This window comes from Bactrocera tryoni, chromosome 1, assembly GCF_016617805.1.
Source record: "Bactrocera tryoni isolate S06 chromosome 1, CSIRO_BtryS06_freeze2, whole genome shotgun sequence".
NCBI classification, from domain to species: domain Eukaryota; kingdom Metazoa; phylum Arthropoda; class Insecta; order Diptera; family Tephritidae; genus Bactrocera; species Bactrocera tryoni.
This window is the reverse complement of record NC_052499.1, coordinates 111,496-135,683: the sequence shown is the minus strand read 5'-3', so window position 1 is coordinate 135,683 and position 24,188 is coordinate 111,496.

The following is a 24,188-nucleotide window of genomic DNA, read 5'->3' as shown; positions in this document are numbered from 1 at the left end:
AAAACGTTTTGTTATTTTTATTAAAAAAAATGTTTTCTGGGAGCTATGCTCCTTTATTGAATTCCACTTAAGAACTAAAATTAACAATTAATTATACTTAACTCTAGACCTATGTTTGCCGCTGCAACGGGTACGGAGTTTGCTGACGCTGCGCTTCCCACAGGTTGGCACTTCTCTGACGCAGCGCTTCCCACAGGTTGCCACTACACGTGTCGCACTCTCAGCGATTTAGTGGTGTCATATTATATTACTTTGTATCATATGATATTAGTGCATCATATGATACTTTTTGAATGTATGGGGTGCTAACTAGTCCCCTTGAAATTCAAACGTCCTCGTTTGAACCTTTAGGTGTATTAAAAATTTGGTTGAGTCCTTCTATTGCGGTTTGTGACAGTTTATTGGGTTCCTCTTCTTTTTGTTTCATCAGAAGATTCTTCCCGAAAATTAAGGCGATGATTATTAAAATTACGATTAGAGTGATGCTGGTTCCGAATTTAACTCTGTTTGCTGCTTCTAACAGACTTACTTCCTTTGTATTGTTGAAGTTAAGCTGTTTCAGCATTTCCAGCGAGAGGAATTCTTCTATCTTGAGTGGTGCGGATGACGGTTGTAGGATGGCTGGTAGTGGTTTACTTGCTGTTCTTTCTTCGCTATAGAACTTTTTCCCGTTGATAGCAATGGTTACGTTGGTATACAAAATGATGAAAGTCCCGTTTAGAAATGTAGATTCGTTGTTTTATTAAAATTTCTCCGTTGTATTTATTTAAAAGTAAAATTCCAGGTCCCATTTCCTCTATAGTTGGGATATGCTGATTGTTGACCTCCGTGCAGTTTGGCAAACGACTTTTTAAAAGATTAATTATACAAGTATCATTACTTAAATCTACTACATTATTATTTAAGCATATTTGTAGGGAATTGTATTTCTTACAATAATTTTCTATTCCATAAATTCCCTTTTCGCAGTTTAAAATTGTATTAAAATTTATCTTATTGATCCTCCCGTTATTTTTACTGCCCTAATATCTAATGTTTTACAATTTTGGTTATCTACGGTTGGGAGGCTAACAATATAAATTATAATTTTGCCATTAGTTGCAATTTTTATTTCGGAAAATTCGAGTGCTTCGTCTAAATTTACATATGGAATATTGTCATTGTCTATTACTTCTTTCACAATATTTATTTCTTCATTTGATAAAATAAAAGAGTTTATTATGTTGGCTTTTGCCCAATGTATTGCGTATGCAATATTTAAAATTTCTTCTTTAATTATTTCTAATTTATATTTTAGCTGTAAAAATGCTTCAATTTCTAAACTTTTTCATTTTGCATGGTTTTAATTATATTATTTGTAATATTGGTTATCTCGCTAATTTTGCCAATTGTAAGTTTGTTAATTAATACCTGATTATTGTTATTTTGTAAGACATTATTTATTTTATTTGAAATTATTTCGTAGTCTTCATGGTCAGGACTTCCTGCGATCCATTTCCATGCGCTACCCAGGAAATTTAACGATCTTTTTATTTTTTTGTTCTACTTTGAGATTGTTAAGTTGGGCTCTTATCTGTGTTATCAAGTGGGATATGAAGGGATAATTAGGGTTTTTGCGGATAGTTTCAGTTTTGATAGTCGCTTCTATGTGGTCAAGTGTGTCCGTATATTTTTCTATGTCAATTGTATTATCCTAAATGTTCCTGTTTGCAGTCTAGCCGTTCCCTTTTCTATTGTTATTAATTGGGAGTTCGAGTAGTCGAGGATCTGTACTTCCGCCAGGCATAGCGATAATAGTATTCTGAAAAAATATCGTACATATTTAGTTACGTATTCTACCTTTGTGAATTATTTGTCCTTTTTCAGTTAACACGGTACTATTTCTATCTTCCTTAACTATTTCCTTACTGTAGGGTTTACTTAACTTAGTTCCTAATCTTCTATTTTTCTTAACGAATATTATTTGTCCTGGTAGATATGATTTTATTTCCTTCTTATTCTTATTATGGTATTCGATATCCTTTCTTTGTTTCTCGGCTAATTTTTCTAAATTGCTTTGTCTAGTTCTTTCTATGTCCTCGGGGTAAATGTAACATTTCTATGAAAAATAGGTCTACTGGTCTTTTAAATGTTGTGGAATGAACTGAATGATTATACTCAGATACTGCTCTTTCTAAAAGTTCTTCAAAATTTCTGTGTCCACCGTTTTCTTTTATGCAACGCATTATTTCGATTAATGTAGAGTGGAACCTTTCCACTTGTCCGTTAGCTTGGCTTTTGTATGGAGGAGTAGTGTAAACTTCTATTCCTAATTCGTCTTTCATCATAAATTTTAAAGAAGCTGAGTTTGACGATGGCTCATTGTCGATAACTATTAATTTTGGTACTCCGAAGAAAAATATAATATCTCTTAAAGGTTTTCTGACGTCTTCTATTGCTCTGCTATTTAGGCTTTTTGTTATTGCGTATTTTGTAAATTTATCCAAAGCTGTCATAACTATTTTCCCTCTGTTAAAAATATATCGATATGGACTGTGTGTCCTGGATATGTTGGTAATGGAGTTTCTGCAATTTTCGGTTGATTGGGATGTCTCTCGTACTTATTTTCTTTACAAACGGTGCAGTTGGCTATTATTCGTTTTATTTTATTTAACATACCTGGAAAATATTTTGTTTCGAGAATTTGTGTTTTGTTTTCAGTGGCATTCCTATGCGCTCTTAAATGTTCTTTTAATATGACGTTCTCCTGTTCTTGTTCGTTACTAATATCTTCAACTAATTTTTGGGTATATCGACTTTTAATGTTACTAAAATGAAAAGGATAGATATTTTGCATCATACCCATTATCCTTTCTTCTGTATGAATTCCATTTATAACAGATGTGTTAAGGTATCGTTTCATGTAAGAAATCAATAGCTGTTCGTTGTACTCTGGTTCTGTAATTATATGTCTATGAACTGTTGGAAAAATTATTTTACATTGATATGAAGATATTTTATCGATCTTGAAAAAATTTGGTTTTTGAAGAAATTAATTGGAACTTCTGTACAAGGGATTAAATTGTGACTTGAGCTTTCATCGCTATGAATCGTAGGTGTGAGTGAATTTATTTGAATTGGTATCCTTGAAAGGGCGTCTGCAACTACATTTGTTTTACCAGGTTTGTAAGTTGGTTCATAGTTATATTATTCTAAAATGGCTTTCCATCGCTTCATTTTACTATTAGTATTCTTATGGCTTAAGGCATAGGTAAGAGGTTGATGATCGGTGATAATTTTAACTTTTTTGAACCGTAGAGGTAATTTCTAAGTGAATTAAGTGACCATATTATACCAAGCATTTCTTTCTCATTGGTAGCATAATGCTCTTCGGCTTTACTTAAAGTTCTCGATAAGAAAGTAATTGGTCTACTGTCTTACGATAGGACGGCACCTAATTCGAAATCTGAAGCGTCGGTCGTTATTTCAAAATCTTTACCGAAATTTGGATGTGCTAAAACTATATCCTTGGATACTGAAGTATTTTATATTTTATTGAATGCCTAATGCCTCATTGTCTAATTCTACTTCTATTTTCTTCGAGTTCCGTTTGGAGACATGACCGGCTTCTCCTCTTAATAGTGCTGTTAATGGTTTAGCTACTTTTGCGTAATCCTGGATAAATCGTCGGTAATAACCTGACATACCTAGGAAGGATCTTAATTCTTTGAGAGTTTGTGGAACTGGAAATTTAGCTACCGCTTCTACTTTTTCGGGGTTTGTTTTTATTCCATTTGAACTGATTACATATCCTAAAAATTCTACTTCCTCTTTAGCGAATGTGCATTTGTCTAACTGGATTTTCATATTTGCCTTTTCTAATGTTTGGAATACTAACTCTATATTTTTAAAATGCTCTTCTTCATTTTTTCCAAATATAATTACATCGTCAATGTAAACGTAGCATTTTATTCCTATATGTTGTCGTAGGATGTCGTCTAGCGCTCTTTGGAATGTGGCCGGAGCATTTTTAGACCAAAGGGTAAGCGGAGGAATTCATATTTTCCGTTGTTTACGGAAAATGCGGTTTTTTCAATGTCTGACTTGCGAAGTGGAATCTTTTTAAGTCAATAACAGTAAATAGTTTATTGTTTCCCAGATTTGCAAGGACTTCATTAATTTCTGGTATGGGATATTTATCGGGGATCGTAACCGAATTAAGTTTACGATAATCAACGACCATTCTATACTTTTTTTCACCAGAGGCATCTGACTTTTTGTTAACTATCCATATTGGGGAGTTGTATGGAGATTTCGATCTCCTTATTATTCCATTATCTAGGAGTTCTTCGATTTGGCGTTCGATTTCGTATTTTAATGCCATCGGATACGGGTATGGCTTGGAGTAGACGGGGGTTTCGGTTGTTGTCCGGATTTCACCTTTTACGAGAGTGGTGTAGGTGAGTTTTTCATCAGGATCAGAAAAAAGGTTTGGGCATTTATCAATAATATTATTAACTTTGTTTTGTTGTTGTAAAGAGAGGTGTGGAATATTGATTGCCACATTATTCACTTCGTGTGATATTCTTTGCTTTAACCTTATATTTATACCTTGACAAATCGTCATTAAATTTTTATCGGTATGAATAATTGCTTTTAATTCTTTAAGAGTATCGTTGCCTACTATGCCGTGAAACGACCTTAAAGTTGGCAATATGAAAAATTTTATTTTCCCTACTGTTGGTCCAAAAATGTCGACAAAGGTGTGGTGGGTAATTTCGATTGTCCCGGCAACTGATTTTACTGTAAAGGGCTTTTCGTTCAGAATTGGATTCCTAATTCTAGTGGATTGAATGTAATTCTTATTGGATCCGGTATCAATAAGAAAATCTATTGTGTCTCCGCGCCTTGTTCTAAATTCGTAATAAGGCAGCGAAGACGGCGCTAATCTAAAAATTAATAGTATCAGGCTCATTTTTACCTGCATTATCATAATTGCTATAGGAATTGTCATCATATATCCCGTTCGGGTCTAATTCGACTGCGTTAGTAAAAAATTTCTTTGTATTTTGCTTGGAGGGTGAGTCAGTTGTGCAGAAATAGGACGTTTCGGTGGTCGATTGTCCTGGAATATATTGGGCCTATTTTGATAATTAATTTGTCTTGACCGTATGGACTGGTCTACTTCCATTGGGGTCGGTGGTTTAGGTGGTAGGTTCGGTCTGTTATTAAAGGAGGTATTTTCTCTAGTAATATGGGGGTTGTTCGGGTAATTGCTGAACCTCGGCATGAATCCTTGGTTATTTTGCATATAGTTGGGAAAATGTTGGGGATATCGGTTTGTTTGGCGACCGAATGCCTGTTGGTCAAAATTTCGTCTGGGGGAATGGGAATACGTTAATTCGGGGTAAAAAGCTCTGTTGTTATTGAAATTATTAAAGTTGTTATTGAAATTATTAAAACTGTAATTTCGGGGAGGTCGTGGTGGTGGTTGGATATTGGGTTTGTGTGTGTTGTTCGCATGATTTATTCTATATGTCATATTGTCAAGTTTTTGACATAAATGTAGTGCTTGGGGCAAGGTCGTCGGTTCTCTCATGCTGAGAAGACGAGGTAAGTCACCATTAAGTCCTCTAATAAATGTGTCAAGGGCTTTATCCCTATATGAGTTTGTCATAGTCCGTATGGATTCGTCACTTAGCTCGAGACATGAAATTTTGTCTAATATAAGTGAAAGGTGTTGGTAAACTTTTTGGTAGAAGGTTGCTATGTCGTCGTAGCGTTGAACCAGAGTGGTCATCTGGTATTCGAGGGTACCTATGTCCCTTTTATCCGAATAATGCATCATAAGGCATTTTCGAATTTGACTCCAATCGAGTGGAGTATTGTATGATTCTAATGCGGTGTCGGCATCGCCAATTATTTTGTGCCTTATCGTATGAAGTATCGCAAAGTATTTAGGAGTATTCTTGACTCCCTCATAAGCTTTAAAAATTCTGTCTACGCTCTTCCTCCAGGAGTTAAATTCACCTGGTCGTCCTGAAAATTCCCTAAGGCATTTAACCATGTCCGGAATTTTATCTAGTTCGTTTATGTTATTCGCGTTCAGTGTCACACTGTGGTCGGGTTCGGTAAAGTCAGTAATATTCTGAGTACTCATTCGTTCGAGTACCTCTCGAACTATTGTCGTTATGTAAGTTGGGTTAGGGGTGGGAGGGTTTAAAGGATGATTGGAAGGATTTGTAGGATGTGTGGTTTGCCCATAGTCTATCCTCATTTGATTTAATTGTTCAATTAGCTCTTCAGCTGTATCCGGCATTATGATAATCTTTTCTTTTACGTTAATTAGTTTTTAAAAAAAAATTTCTTTGTAATAGTACTTTATTTGACAATATTAGAATCTTTTTGCAAAGCTTACGTTAATTTAAGGCTTTTTTTTCCTTTTTTGTGTCGGATAATTAATTTCTTTCAATTCAAGTTTCGTATTCTTTATAATAATAAAATTCTTTATAATTTCTTTTTTTCTTTTTGTGTCGAATAATTATTTTCTTTCAATTCAAATTCCGTATTCTTTATAATAATAATATTCTTTATAATTTCTTTTTTTTTGTTTCGAATAATTATTTTCTTTCAATTCAAATTCCGTATTCTTTATGATATTCTTTATAATAGTCTTAAAATATAATATTTTATAAATCTTACATTAGGTGTTTCCAGCTTTCCATAGGATGTTGTGATGCGCTCCGGGGTTGTCCCTTTTCTTTAACAGTACTGAGGTCCCTCGGCGTTTAAAAATCCCACGTTGTGCGTTTTAGCCGCTCGTTAGCACAGTATTTATTGTATTTTCCGTTGTTACACACTTTTTTTTTGTTTTTTAACTCACGGAGCCTTACTTTTTTATTTTCAGGCTTTTCTTTTTTATTCACAATCACTACCGTTCGCCACTCGCGAAGCCTTACTTTTTGTTTTCAGGCTGTTACTATTACGCGCGCTGGTCCCTGCTCGGGCGCCAGTTAAAAAACGTTTTGTTATTTTTATTAAAAAAAATGTTTTCTGGGAGCTATGCTCCTTTATTGAATTCCACCTAAGAACTAAAATTAACAATTAATTATACTTAACTCTAGACCTATGTTTGCCGCTGCAACGGGCGGAGTTTGCTGACGCTGCGCTTCCCACAGGTTGGCACTTCGCTGACGCAGCGCTTCCCACAGGTTGCCACTACACGTGTCGCACTCTCAGCGATTTAGTGGTGTCATATTATATTACTTTGTATCATATGATATTAGTGCATCATATGATACTTTTTGAATGTATGGGGTGCTAACTTATACAGTGCGCCAAGGTATTTGTAACAGCTAGAGAGACACGTCGGGGACACTATAATATAAATGATCAACATGAGCATATAGCTGCCATACAAATTTTGCGTGATTATCAAAAAAGTAATGCAAAAAAAGCGACAATGAAAGAAATGTCGGAGACTGTATAAAATATATGTATAAATGATCAGCGTGACGAGCTAAGTTGAGCCATTTCCGTCTGTCTGTATATACGGAAACTAGTCCATCAGTTTTTGATATATCGCTCTGAAAATTTGCAGACACCCGTTTCTTCCTAAGAAGTTGGCGATATCGGATCACTAGAGCCATAGAAAATGAACGATCGGAATCAAGTTCTTGTTTGGAAAGGTTTTTTACCTGACAAGGTATCTTCACAAAATTTGGCACTGATTATTATGGTGATAATTAACTTCTCGACCAATTTCAACCAAATCTGGTGCATGACATTAACTCGACATTCTTGTGTTTCAGTGTGAAATCGAGCTACAACCACGTCCACTTCCTTATAACATAAGTTCAAATTCCACAAATAGTGTGTTAAATGTCTAAAACTTGTCGAAATCGGACCGAAAATTTTAAAGCCCAGGTATAGAATATTTGGTATGTTTGTTATTTTAATAAAATTTAGTGAATATGTTTTCAAAACTATAATGTGGTTAAGCGCCGTATATGAATAAAATGAATTGGTTGACATCACACATATCTCATTTGAGTTATATATCAAAATATAGTAATTAAGGTAAGATTATGATCCACATAAGTTAATAAAATGCTAACTGTGATCAAATTGTAAGATGAATTTGTCCATTTCATCTCCTTCAAAGTAATCCCCTCCCGCTGCCATACACTTATGCCAACGAATTTTCCAGTCGTGATAGGAAAAATCCTCCGTCATGATGGCCATCAGAGCCTTCTTCGATGCAGCTTTTATATCCTCAATTGAATCAAAACGGTATTAGTTGAAAATGTGGCGAAATGATTACGAATAACCAATGCAGTATAAGATGGTGCATTATCGCACTTCTTTGTTCAATAAATTCAGACATAGTAAAAATCTAAGAATTCACTTCGACGCGTATTTCAAATACTAATGAATATTTTGACGTGAAATTTAGCAAAAATGTCACTAGCAGTACTAGCAACTTACGGAAAAAAAATTAACGATTCGAAAAATACATCAAAAACAAAAATCATTTGATACTTTTGACATCGTAACATGTGAATTCGAAGTTTGTACAGTCAAATCACTAAACATATTAGTGATTGTGCTGAAGAAAGCTCGGATGTTCGTTGCAAACAGAGTTCTTAAGCTTGACATAACTAGAAACAGTTATCTTATCTATCTTATTTAAAAACATCTATTATTATGATGTTACTAGCACTTTTCTTTTGTTTGTGGAATTTGTGAATCTACTACCATTTAATTGGTGGATGATGCCAACTCTATATCAAAGAAAACAACTTCACTGACTTTTAACTTTCTATATTATTCTTATAAACGGCAAACTTTTAGGTCAATCGACCTCACCATGTGGCGGATGTATTTTCGTAGAGAAATAACGAGAGCGTTTGAGAGAATTAAATTGTTTTTACGACTGCGCAGATTGTAACGCCATTGTAATCTTTCAATATCTACATTTGTAAGTAAACTCTGCATATAGGACACACGAGAGTAAAATAAACAAGTCATATTGTGCACTGCACAAGAGATGTCTCTCCGTATGACAATTATTCCAACATTGGAATATGTGATACATAACTCACATTCTTTTATTACGAATCGGTAGGTCTTGTTTGAAAGCTCAAGCTCTCCGTTTCCTCAAGCAGAGACCAACTAAGCTTGCATTCTTTAAACATACTATTTCAAATTTTGAGAATCAATTACAAGGCAATGTTCGAACTCATTGGACTGTCTGCAAGCAGCTCATTAACGTTCTTCTTAACCAAACTAAAAATAATTTCTAATTGAGAAACAAATATATAAATAATTTTCAAAGTTTACAGTAAATATATTTTTAATTATAAGTTTTAATTTTAACAATCTGAAACCTATCTACACATAAAATAAAGTACTATTAAGTTTTAATTTACTAGCAAATTGTATCACTCAATCGCCATGAGTATTATATAATATGTTAGTGGCGTCTAGCTATGTATGCATGCAATACTCGGATTATCGAAAGTGCTAAATCGTTCTTTTAGTCTGTTGTGTTGCAAACTATTTCCGTATCTCTAAACAATATTTCAAATAATTCTTGAAAACGGACATGTACACACATAGATACATATGTATATGTATGTATTTAAAAAGATTCCTCATTTGGGAGTTAAACGTCGTTATACGGATTTTACCCAATTTTGAATCACAATTGCAATACGCAAAAAGTAACCATTACATTTGCTTCATTAGGGTGATAACTATGTATGTTGGATGTTACATTCATATTAGGGATATTATTTGAGCAAGTTTTGTTATTATTATGTTCAAACCTAATTTCACGTCGTTACATAATTTATCATAAAATTTTGTTTGCGCATATACACACATACTATAGTATGTAAACATGATTGGCAATATTTTGCCTTAAAACAATAATTGCTTTTTCATACACGCTACTTAAACGTATTGACCTTGGAGTATACTCATAGGGTATTATGGCAATGGTATCAGTCATTAATGGTCCGCGGTTTCAAACTCTCAAACGTAGGAGAGTACAAATGGCAACCGAAATACAAACATATTACGCATACGTGTGCACACATTAAGACAGTTAAAACCAACCAAATTGTATAACTTATTTGTCATTTCTGCAAATATTACGGGTCTCGCCTTTTACGATCTTAATTTAGTTGATCTCAAATGTCAAATCATAAATCTAGAATGTATAAAACAGTTTCATGAAATTACCGAAATTACCGAAACTAAATCTAGACATTGAAGCAACTTACCTAAATTTTCTTGCGACATTAGTTCATACAACATGTAAACGTATGGCATATACTAGCAAATATTGATTTTGAGGTAAATTTCCTTTATACATACATATGTATGTATACTTATTTGGTAGTTTAAAGGTATTACATATCATTTAAAAATGTAAAACTGAATATATGTACATTAGGGTGCTTTAAAAAAAATGTTTGAATGTTTTTTCAACTCTTACCCCCTCAAATGTTAGTGATTGACAAACAAAAAATCCTCCCTCAAGCCACACAAGCCTCACATATTCAGAAAGTTCACTTTTCAAACTTTAAAAAGGGCGGCAGGTCGATTCTATCCCTAATAGCTCATTCCAATAAGGTAATGGTTTAACGAACTAAAACGAAATAATAATTATTATTATCTTGAGTAAAATGCCGAAAAAAATGTACAAACCTCAACAATCAACGGAACAGAGGTGTACAACGCACATATCCTAGAAGAAATTATCAAAGGAAAACACAGACGACAGACTATTGGAAAAACAAATGCGTCGCGTGAACAAACCATCTGGTGATTTCCGACAGAGCTTGCCGGTCATTCCTCGCTCTACTTTCGTCGATGAGATAAATGTTCGTTTAATAGTGTAATTATGCCACAGTGTTGAGAAAGACTTTCAAATTCGTTCTTTCCTGAAAAACAAGTAACCTAAAAAAACGTGTTAATTTTATAAATTCATTAGCATATGTACATATATGCTGTATATTTATATTAGTTAACTCAAATTCACGAAAGCGTTATTATATGTGGATTGGATCTTATGAGAATATGGTGGTCATCATAATTGCCACTGATCCAGATAAAAACTTTCGCCATTAGCAAACCAGCGTTATTAGTGCCAATACTGTACACTTGCAAATTTACATAAATACTTTTGGTATATAGGCATACATGCCATACATTTACATATATGTATGTATGTACATATGTACATATGTTGAGACTTTTTGAAGAAACGGAAACCAACAAAATGTGTATTAAATTACTAAAATAAGTTTGTTTATAAATATATGTATGTAAATATTTAGGTATACTCGTATTTGAAGTAAATGATTCTGAAAAAACCATGAATTATTTCAATTTTATCTTATTTACTATTTGATTTTGAGAGAATACAGGGAACATAAAGTAACGCCCGCAACTATTTTCGAAGGTATTTTTACTTAATTTTTCCCGCTGCCAACATTATAATAATGCAAAGCATGGAAAATAAAGAATGGCATAGCAATTCTTACGTTTCAAATATTTCCCTTTTCAAACCGTCCTAATAAGCATTTTAAAAATTCTTTCAAATTAGTTAATTAGATTAAGAAATACAGAAATTCACTGCGGTACCTGGCCTGATCCATTTCGGTTTTGCTTTTGCATCTTCTCCTTAAAATCTTTGCTTTATTATTTTAAAGTTAGCCTTGGGGCCATGATTTCCGACCTTTCAGTATTCAGAATAGTTCCATTATCCATAGCCACGGGATTATAATAATATAGGAAACACCATTGTTTGGAATTGGTTGAAATTGATTAACTTGATGAATAATATAGCAAGTACGGAATAGTAATTAAAATTAAAATGTTGAGAAATATATTTGCAGACCATTTTTATTTAATAAAAAAGTTTTTGAAAAGTACAAAATTTGATATATTACATTCGTTTTCGTTTTTAAACCTCTATATTGATAATTGTACTTGAATTAAAACGCAAAAAAGTTTTCAATCCGCTTTGTTATTTCTTATTACATAAACTCAGAACTGCACAATGTGCATACATGTATAAATTCATTTGTGCACACCACGGTATTACGCGGTGAGTTGGAATCTGATATGCAAACACACAGTTGAGAAAAACAAAGAAAAATTATTCGCCCAGAGCAAATTTGTCAACATCTTGAAGTGTATTTGCTAAGTCTCTTAACTATTTTTGAGTTTTAATTAGAGGAATTCATTCTGCATAACTATAACGCCTTGCTTGTACAGCACAGCACAGCCTACAGCCTAGAGTTAATTAAAAGTTATTAGACTAATAATAAATTATTCTGTATTACGAAATGCGGTTTGCGTGATATGACAAGTGAGTAATAATATGTTCCGGGCATTACAAAAGGATCGCAATGTATTAATTTCCAACTTTTTGTCCATATTTCAGCAGCTTTTCTACTGTAAATTTTTCATATATTTACCATAAAGATAAAGCAGAATTTACGAAAAATTTCACAGCAAATAAATATTAATAATTCTTATTGTCGTTTCAGGAGGAAATCCCATTAAACGGAACCAAACTAAAAGTGTTGTAAAAACAGTAAGCTAAGTGGAGTAAGTAAGGAACAAAAGCATTGCTAGATCAAAAGATAAAAATTTAGACGAGAAAATAAGTATTAAATGAAAAATTAATACCATCCATTGAACCCTAAATAATGGAAAGAGCCCTTATATGAAGATATTTTGGAAAGGGTATAGTAACAGCTCTTTAACAGTAATTAAAAATAGGTAAAAAGGCAATTTGAGCCAATTTTTGTCCAACTGATTTTTGAACCACGTTACTAAACTCTAGTTTTTATCATTAATGATGCTTATAAAGGTGGATTCATTTTGAGGTTCCCAACTTTTTTTAAGAAAAAACGCAGAAACTTCAAATTTAATGGGAAATGTTTATTATCATTCGAAAGAACATTCTTTGGCATTTATTTTTTGGAGATTATCTCTTTCAAATGTTGGCCGCGGCTAAGTTTCAAATGGTCCACCCGTTTAGTCCCATTTTCGATGACTCGTTCGAACATTTCGATCGACCCAAAACGTGAAATTATCAGCTCACTGTAGGAAGTTGCGCCGTCTTATTGAACCAAAATGTCGTCGAGATCACGAGCTTCAATTTCAGGCGTCAAACAGTCGGTTATCATGGCGTAATAACGGTTGTCATTGACGGTTCCGTTCTCACCGGCATCATTTTTGAAGAAATATGAACCGATAATTTCACCGGCCCACAAACTACACCAATCCGTGTTTTTTTCTGGACGAAAAGGCAGCTTTTGAATATCTTCAGGTTGCTCTTCGTCTCAAATGGGGCAATTTTGCTTGTTTACATACCCATTGAACCAGAAATGGGTCTTATCGCTGAACAAAATTTGGCTCGAAAACGTCGGATCTTCTTGGAACTCTTCAAGAGCCCACGGAGCGAAGCGATGTTGTTTGGGAAGGTCGAGCGGCTTCAGTTCTTGTACAAACTGCGGACGGTGCCGACTCGACTCTCCAAGGTCTTCGTATACACTCTTAGCTACGGTTGCCAAATTTGAGTATAAGTTGAGCGGAGCGCGTTAAATACATACATACTTTACAGAACGTGGATTTTCATAATAAAGTTGACCGATTGTAAACGTTGTTCAGACGTAAGTCTCTTCATAATGAAATGCCAGGCAATACTGAACAAAAATAACAAGACAGCTTCTCACGATTGACGCGAGATCCGACGAAAACGGCTATTGAAAAAAGTACCTCTACTCCGATCACCCATTACAATTGAACTAAAAGCTGGATCAGCAAAAAACGCTACTCTCTTCCTCAGATGCCTTCCTTAGCGAGCAAAATGTGTCAAAGGTTGAGCCCGTTGAAATCAGCCATCTTTCTTTGTTTTCATTTGAACAATGTTGTAGTTTAAGAAAATTTCAAATATATTCAAAACAATTTTTATAATTACTACAGTATATCAAGACTGGCAACCCTGCGTTGTGAGAGAGCAATCAGCTGACACGTTTCTACGGCAAAAATCCAAATGCCGTAGAAATCTACAGCATCCTACGGTAAAGCGGAAGGTAGAAGCCGTGTTGGCTGAACATTTACATTGCGCTCCCATAAGATAGGTCGTATCAGCTGACACGGTCCACGAGTTTACGTTGTTCGCTGATCCAGCTATAAATCCTATTTTTATTCCTATGCATCATATAATTTTAAAACTGATCCCATTTTTTAATATATTACCGTAGAGAGAGGTAATGAAACACATGATTATATGAGTTAATAACGTGTCAAACATACAGTCATGTTATATATTCTTGATTTCATCGAATAACGATTAATGAATTTATTGCCAACATTTTTTATATAGAATTTTGCCAACACCTAAAAAAATTACTCCGTCTTTCTTATTTGTATATTTGTACTTTCTGTATAATTTGTTGAATATACATACTTACATAGATACATATGTACATACATACATGTTTTCGAAAGAATTAGCCTTAATTTCGAAGGGCGAAGATATGCTACTGCGAATATTTTCTTAGATGAGGAAAAAGCGTTTTCTAATATTATTTATGTTTACACATTTGAACTTAACCCTTCTGTTTTAAATTATAACACACAAAAACATAACAATACGCAACGGGGCTTTAGATATTATAATCTAAACGAGTAAACACAGGTGTGAAAGTATCAGAAACAAATTATTACCTTGCCTTTGGGTGTTCCGTTAACCGTCACTTTATGTCATACATAAGTCGCCCTCATTATAAACATGTTTGCCCATGCACACAAAACACCCATGTTACAGAGTTTTAATTACCGCTTTGTTTTTTTTTATATATAGGAACGGTACTTGCAATTCACTTGTAGCCCGACGGCAAGATTCAATAGGTACACTCTGACAATTGCCAACATACTATGCACAAGAATATTAAATACATACATACATAAATGTAAATTCACTGACGTTATGCGTTCACAGACTGCAATTAAATTGTAGAGAAGATTCAACAATATCTTGATAAATAAGTATTTGCATATGCATACAACCATTCGTATACGTATGTATGTATGTACTATGTTCCAATAATGATCGAGCCTCAAGGTACATTTTTATAGCAACTACATAGGTATATTTTTAATATTTTTTATAAAGTTCTCTGTCTTGATTTTGATCGTTCGTTTGAAAAGTAGCTGCATATTTACCTACATATGTATGTAAATATATATGTATACGAGTAGTCCGCAGTCTGAACAATTTGTTCGGAGATTTCTACATTAACTTGGACAATAATAATGTAATGTTATGTGCCAGACTTCGTCAAGATATTTTCTCAAATAGAAAGCGTTTAATAATTTAACAACAAAAGCTTCTTTATTGAAGAAACAAACTAACTTCTTCTTCTTCTTAATTGGCGTAGAAACCGCTTAAGCGATTATAGCCGAGTTAAGAACAGCGCGCCAGTCGTTTCTTCTTTTCGCTACGTGGCGCCAATTGGATATTCCAAGCGAAGCCAGGTCCTTCTCCACTTGGTCCTTCCAACGGAGTGGAGGTCTTCCTCTTCCTCTGCTTCCCCGGCGGGTACTGCGTCGAATATTTTCAGAGCTGGAGTGTTTTCGTCCATCCGGACAACATGACCTAGCCAGCGTAGCCGCTGTCTTTTAATTCGCTGAACTATGTCGATGTCGTCGTATATCTCGTACAGCTCATCGTTCCATCGAATGCGGTATTCGCCGTGGCTAACGCGCAAAGGACCATAAATCTTTCGCAGAACTTTTCTCTCGAAAACTCGCAACGTCGACTCATCCGTTGTTGACATCGTCCAAGACTCTGCACCATACAGCAGGACGGGAATTATGAGTGACTTATAGAGTTTGGTTTTGTTTGTCGAGAGAGGACTTTGCTTCTCAATTGCCTACTCAGTCCGAAGTAGCACCTGTTGGCAAGAGTTATCCTGCGTTGGATTTCTAGGCTGACATTGTTGGTGGTGTTTACGCTGGTTCCAAGATAGACGAAATTATCTACGACTTCAAAGTTATGACTGTCAACAGTGACGTGAGAGCCAAGTCGCGAATGCGACGACTGTTTGTTTGATGACAGGAGATATTTCGTCTTGCCCTCGTTCACTGCCAGACCCATTTTCTGTGCTTCCTTGTCCAGCCTGGAGAAAGCAGAACTAACGGCGCGGGTGTTGAGGCCGATGATATCAATATCATCGGCATACGCCAACAGCTGTACACTCTTATAGAAGATAGTACCTTCTCTATTTAGTTCTGCGGCTCGAACTATTTTCTCCAAAAGCAGGTTGAAAAAGTCGCACGATAGGGAATCGTCTTGTCTGAAACCTCGTTTGGTATCGAACGGCTCGGAGAGGTCCTTCCCGATCCTGACGGAGCTTTTGGTGTTACTCAACGTCAGTTTACAAAGCCGTATTAGTTTTGCGGGGATACCAAATTCAGACATCGCGGCATAAAGGCAGCTCCTTTTCGTGCTGTCGAAAGCAGCTTTGAAATCGACGAAGAGGTGGTGTGTGTCGATTCTTCTTTCACGGGTCTTTTCCACGATTTGGCGCATGATGAATATCTGGTCGGTTGTTGATTTGCCAGGTCTAAAGCCACACTGATAAGGTCCAATCAGTTTGTTGACGGTGGGCTTTAATCTTTCACACAATACGCTCGATAGAACCTTATATGCGATGTTGAGGAGGCTAATCCCACGGTAGTTGGCGCAGATTGTGGGGTCTCCTTTTTATGGATTGGGCATAGCACACTTAAATTCCAATCGTGGGGCATGCTTTCGTCCGACCATATTTTACAAAGAAGCTGATGCATGCTCCTTATCAGTTCTTCGCCGCCGTGTTTGAATAGCTCGGCCGGCAATCCGTCGGCCCCTGCCGATTTGTTGTTCTTCAGGCGGGCAATTGCTATTCGAACTTCTTCATGGTCGGGTAATGGAACGTCTGCTCCATCGTCATCGATTGGGGAATCGGGTTCTCCTTCTCCTGGTGTTGTGCGTTCACTGCCATTCAGCAGGCTGGAGAAGTGTTCCTCCATAATTTAAGTATGCTCTGGGCATCAGTGACTAGATCACCTTTGGGGTTCTACAGGAATACGCTCCGGTCTTGAAACCTTCCGTAAGCCGCCGCATTTTTTCGTAGAATTTTCGAGCATTACCCTGTCGGCCAGCTTATCAAGCTCTTCGTACTCACGCATTTCAGCCTCTTTCTTCTTCTGTCTACAAATGCGTCTCGCTTCCCTCTTCAACTCTCGGTATCTATCCCATCCCGCACGTGTAGTGGTCGATCGTAACGTTGCGAGGTAGGCAGCCTGTTTTCTCTCCACTGCGACACGGCACTCCTCGTCGTACCAGCTGTTCTTTTGCACTTTCCGAAAACCAATGGTTTCGGTTGCAGCTGTACGTAAGGAGTTTGAAATGCCGTCCCACAGTTCCCTTATACCGAGTTGTTGACGAGTGCTCTCAGAGAGCAGGAGTGCAAGCCGAGTAGAAAATCGTTCGGCTGTCTGTTGTGATTGCAGCTTCGACGTCGAACCTTCCTTGTGTTTGGTGGCGCGCGTTTTTTGCTGCACAGAGGCGGGTGCGAATCTTAGCTGCAACAAGATAGTGGTCCGAGTCGATGTTAGGACCTCGGAGCGCACGCACATCTAAAACACTGGAGACGTGTCTTCCGTCTATCACAACATGATCGATCTGGTTGGTAGTTTTTCGATCCGAGACAGCCAGGTAGCTTGATGAATCTTCTTATGCTGGAATCTAGTACTACAGATAACCATATTTCGGGCCCTGGCGAAGTCAATCAGCCTCAACCCATTTGGGGATGTTTCGTCGTGGAGGCTGAATTTACCGACCGTAGTGCCAAATATACCTTCTTTGCCCACCCTGGCGTTAAAGTCGCCAAGCACGATTTTGACATCGTGGCGGGGGCAGTTTCATAAGCGCGCTCCAAGCGCTCATAGAAGGCATCTTTGGTCACATCGTCCTTCTCTTCCGTCGGGGCGTGGGCGCAAATCAGCGATATGTTGAAGAACCTCGCTTTGATGCGGATTGTGGCTAGACGTTCATTCACCGCAGTGAATGATAGTACTCGGCGACGGAGTCTCTCTCCCACCGGTGTGTTTTTTACGTGGCGGGTCCCAAACCCAGCGCACAACCCTTGTAGGGAATGTTTCGCCTTCTCACTTTAGCTCGCCTTCGAACGGATGTTCTTAGGCTACCCAGAGGATACTTGGTCAAAGACCGGAAGTAGTGAGCTGCTTGAGCCATGTGTAAAAGAATCGTTTCTGGCCACTCCCAAGTGAATGGCGATCAGAGAACTTTCCTCACTTGCGTGAACTTCTACACATGACTCCATCCTCCGAAACAAACTAACACCGAAGTTAATATACCCTTCACATTTACATATATTTTAGTAACTATGTGTTCAGTTTATATGGCAGCTATATGCTATAGTAATTCATAGTAATCTATACCAAATTTCGTGGATATATCTTGTCAAATGCAAAAGTTTTCCATATAAGAACTTTTTTCCGATCGTTCAGTTTGTATGACAGCTATATGCTATAGTTAACCGATCTGAATAATTTCTTCGGAAATTACATTGTTGCCCTAGAAAATAATCTGTGCCAACTTTTGTGAAGATATATTGTCAAATGCAAAAGTTTTCCATACAAGAATTTGATTCCGATCTTTCAGTTTGTATGGCAGCTATATGTTATAGTGGTCCGATATCGGCAATTCCGACAAATGAGCAGCTTCTTGAAGAGAAAATTACGTTGGCAAAATTTCAAAACGATATCTTAAAATCAGAGGGACTAGTTCGTATATATACAGACAGACGGACAGACAGACGGACATGGCTAAATCGGCTCAGCTCAACATACTAATCATTTATATACTATGTATATACTTTATAGGGTCTCCGACGCTTCTTTCTGGGTGTTACAAACTTCGCGACAAGCTTATGTAATATACCCTGTTTAGAGTATAAAAATGTTAGCTGGAATCGCAGGAGTAAAAATTTAGTAAATAAATTGCAAATATTAAATTTAACAAAATTGTTGTTAGAATTAAAAATAATCAAAACCACAACGCTGTAAACGATAAAAAGTAAGAACATTTCTGAAGTGAGCTGCTGGGAAATACCTACTACGAAGATGTAGTCCACCACGGAAACAGTTGTTTAACTCAAGATAAGTTATAAAGTACATCATTTAAACTATTTTCGTATCTGACTTAATAAGTACATGAATGTATGTGTTGCATTCACATACATTATTTACATAGTGAATATATGGTATATAAACTTTATACAATTTAAGCATGTTTACACAAGCACAAGGTTTTTGCTAATTTAAGCTCTCTTACGAATAACATGTCAACATAGTTGGTTGAGTTGCAACATTATTTTCAATGTACAAGTATGTTGCTAGCACTGTGCGTATTTATTCCGCTCTTAGAAACCAAACTCACGGCTTGATGTCGCTATTACCGAAACGTGCAGTAGGCCATAATTATATCGGGTATTTTCTGTAGTATTAGTCTCTCTTCGTCCTCCTACATTAGTTGTTGTGGTTCACTCACCAGCAATATCATATGCATGAACAATGCTCCACACCTCATTTTGCTTTCGCCACTGTTTATTCTTACAGTATGGGCACATAGCAGTAGCACATCAGTAAACCGCCCCACTCTGTATGAAACACCAATTAAGGAACTCTTGTCTACTGGTGACGTCGCTTTCCGTATACAGAGACTTGTTTCCACTTTCTGAATATTATACTCATGTGTTGGAAGTACCACTTATGTACTCCGGGTATCACTCTTATTATACTCATTCATAAGGGCTTCAAACTATGACATCATATTTACACTTAATGTAACACGTAACGTAAAATGTCAACGTGTGCGTAGAAACCCATGTAACATTTTATTACTAACATATTTGTGACCATTTGTGCATTTTAAAAGTAGTTCTATATTATTGTAGTTCTTATTATAAGCCGTACTCCAAAAACGATACAAAAAAAATTAGGTACCGTTTCAACGTTCCCAAGATTTGTACATATTTTACTCAACTTACAAATTTTGCATTGGGAAAGAAATTGGGAATAAACGTTTCCAAGTTAATTACAATAAAATCTGAATAATCGGTTGTATGGAAGATATATGATATATTTGTCCGAGCTGATCGATTCCGACAATTGACGAATGAATATCATTTGTGATTTAATACGCGACGGTATTATGTGGGCATATCTAAAATAGACAATATTTAGCAGAAGTTGCTGTACCATTTTGACAATGATTCTCATCCTACTTCGAATTTATCTAAAGCTATTACACATGAAGTAGCCACTATAAAAATTAATATACAATATATATGTATATATATCACTAATTTTGCAAATATTTGTTTTGCTACATTTATTTAAAAACAAGAAAAAACGTTAACTTCGACTGCACCGAAGCTAATAGACCCTTCACAGGTGCATTTCTTTTAGTAACTATGTGTCCAGTTTGTATGGAAGCTATATGCTATAGTAATCCGATCTGAAAAATTTTTTCGGAGATTATATTATTACCTTAAGCAGTAATCCATGTCAAATTTCGTGAAGATACCACGTCAAATGTGGAAGTTTTTCATACAAGAACTTGATTCCGATCGTTCAGTTTTTTATGGCAGCTATAAGTTATAGTGGTCCGATATCGACAGTTCCGACAAATGAGCAGCTTCTGGGTGTTACAAACTTCGTGGCAAACTTAATATGCCCTGTTCAGGGTATAATAAGATTAAATTTTATCGGCATGCGTCCTATAAAAATTAGCACTTAAGTTGAAACATCGATTACATTCATGCTGCATTAAATTCAAATATCGTCACTTTCATCTGAACTTGCCGAAGCTACTTTAAATTATACCATAAATTTAAGTAAGAATAACTTCCTATTAGGAAGCTACTTAAAAGATAACCAACCATATTTGAGTTTGAGTTATAAATCCAACTAACCACTTTATCCAATAAACGATTCCAGCTTACTGTTAACCTCAAAGGAACAATGAACAAACGACACTCGCAGCTTTAGAAACTCAATTAATATGATAAACTAACTAACTAACTATAAGCAATAATTTTTAGGAATGCACACCAAATACTTTAATGGTTAACATTCAAGTCCTCGAGTTATTCAGGCTTCCAACAGCACATTAAACTGCTTATATGTATATGTATACGTATACTTATACAAACATACTTACATATTCAGTCTGTTCAACTACAAACATACATACATATGTATATGTACATGCCTTCCCGCATCTACCCATGCATACATACAAACATATATACATATGTACATATGTATGTAGGTATTTATAACAGCAAAATGTGGAAAGAACGTTTTAATTATGTAGGTACTATATACATAAGTACATGTGTCTTTCGCGAGTTTTCACTTTTTTTTTACTTAATTCAACTCGCAGTTGCACTTGACACAATTAAGGGAAACGTACTAGATGTACACATACATACTTACATACATGAGAAGCATTCTGATGTGATTTAATGTAAGATATGTTTGTTATTACACACGGCCCATCCATTATACCACCAATTCATGACGAGCAGTGATACTGAATTCCACTACATCAAACAAACCAAAGCCTAAAGAACCACGGACCCGTACGAACATACATACATACATATGTATGTACATACAATATACACGCATTCATATGTACTATATTCGTGTGATTTCATATACGAATAACTAACATACCGCTATAATGATAGAGTTGTGAAGCTGGTAACAAACAAACTAATAATGCCTCTAACTTGAATAGATGCTATGCCAGTTTGAGAACGCGTACTAACCTTATAAATATAAATATAAATCTTCCCAAATTAAAGTACAGACAATTGTAGGAAGCTGAAGTGGTCAAATTGCAATTATGGTCATTCAATTTCACCAGTACAAATAGGGATGTACCAAATACACCATGCTTCGCCATTTATAGCACTTGGACCACACACAGCACAGCCTACTATGTCAACAAGGTCAGAGCTTGCTATATTTTAAGAATCTCACAAAAAATTTACATTTAAACCTTAATATAAACACGTTCAGTTGGAGCAAATTATAATTATTTAAGCTATAACAGAAGTGTATCTATGTATGTATATACATATGTACATGCGTTTGATAATTCAAACAAGGGGTACTAAAGCTTTTCACGGCTACATATCTACATCATTCTTGAGAGAAATCGATGACACGGCTTATGTAAATAATGAAGCGCAGTACTGTACATATACTAACCCTTGTTCAGCTATCAGTTAGACTATATGGTGTTCTGTTTGTATTCAGCTTAATATCTGCTTTTCCTGTAGGGCTCCCCTTCACAGTAATTTCATTAAAACCTAGAATGATGATTGTGTATCAACATGTGTTTGGTTAAAAACAAAAAAAAAAAAAAAAAAACAATGAAATAACTAGTAAGTCTTTTGGATTTTCCTTTAGGAACCATAAATCGCTACATCTCTTTCATATAATTAACTTAATTAAACAAATGTTCAATTGGGGAAATATGCACATACTTATGTATTTGTATTAGTTTTAAGAAGAGCATATATTTTTAGGAGGCTTATTCGTAGTATAAGAAAAGTAATGGTATAATTTTTTGAACAGAAGTTTGTATAAAATATTAATAAACCTGCTCATTTTTATAATCATAGCTTTAAAAGCAACTACCTAATATTAATATAACTTATCTTCCAGCTGTCTCTGTTGCGGTTATGCCTAGAGGATTATAGAAATTTAAAAATGAGCATGCAAATAGCTAAAAAAACAATGACGAGCTATATGTATTTATATAATTTGTGTTCACGTATATTTGGGAATATTAATAGATTTGTTCCAACCGAAAACAATATATTTGAGTTGTTAAAATTTTCATTTATGTGTCCGTAAATCAGCAACCAATGATTTGACAATCGACTATTTCCAACTACGTCCCATTCTAAAACTATCATAATTACAGCGCTTATGTTTATAACTAAAGTTTGACAGCATATATGTAGTATCCCGACATTTGTTTGTTTAGGCTGTACGGCAAAAGCGTACAGTAGCGTGTGCGTAGGTCATTTACAATTCTTGGACCACTTAAATGAAAACGCCATTTTAGAAGTGCCAATTGACTAATAGCTTCAAACGACCCTAAATCATACGATATTCACAATTATGTGACCAATTGTGGTGAAGGATAAACACGCGAGTAAGGTAGGGTGAAGCTCGCATGTACCTCGGTCCCCCGAGGGTCACCGACTAATTGGACCGAATTTCGTTCTTCAACAGGACAACGAGCCCATTCATACTGCAAAAGTCATCAGAGAACATCTAAAAAATTAAAATTTGAGTGTACTGAAATGGCTTCCTCAAGGCCCTGACTTGTCACCAATTGAAAATGCTTGGGCAATCCTTAAGATGCGTATAACTGAAGAGAAACCCCAAAACCTGGCTGATTTGAAGGACTGTATCTATAACATATGGAATAATTTTCCTCAAAATTAGTGTTTGAGTCTTGTCAACTTCTTTCAACAACGATTAGGTTCTCTAGCTACACGAAATTGTAGACATTGTGGATAGTAAACAATTTGATAACTTATTTTTTCTACATGCAATTAACTGTATGGGCTTATGTTTTCCTTTTATAAAAGCAATAAACTTCTTTTTTGTTTTAAATGACATTCATTAGATACTTTGAAATATGGTCTCAATAAAAAATTATATTTTGTTTGAAAAAATGTAAACTATAAAATTTTATTCACTTCGCTGATTTATATTTCACTTTGATAACTTACTTTTTCTACCCACTGTATGTACGTACAATGTACATATATGTATTAAAGAGAATATAAGAGAGATCCTGCCTGAAATTATGTGTTTTGAAATGAAAAGCAAGTTGAATTTATATTGTGTTGAAAATCATTTATTACAGAGAAGATGGTTTTCCAACTCGTGAGCACGCCACGTATATCCGGCCGTGTGAAAACCATAGCATTTCCAAATTTATGCCACACACTTCTAGCGACTATCCTTGTGTCCTATTGATTCTCATCTCAAATGCAATTTTCACTGGAAACGGA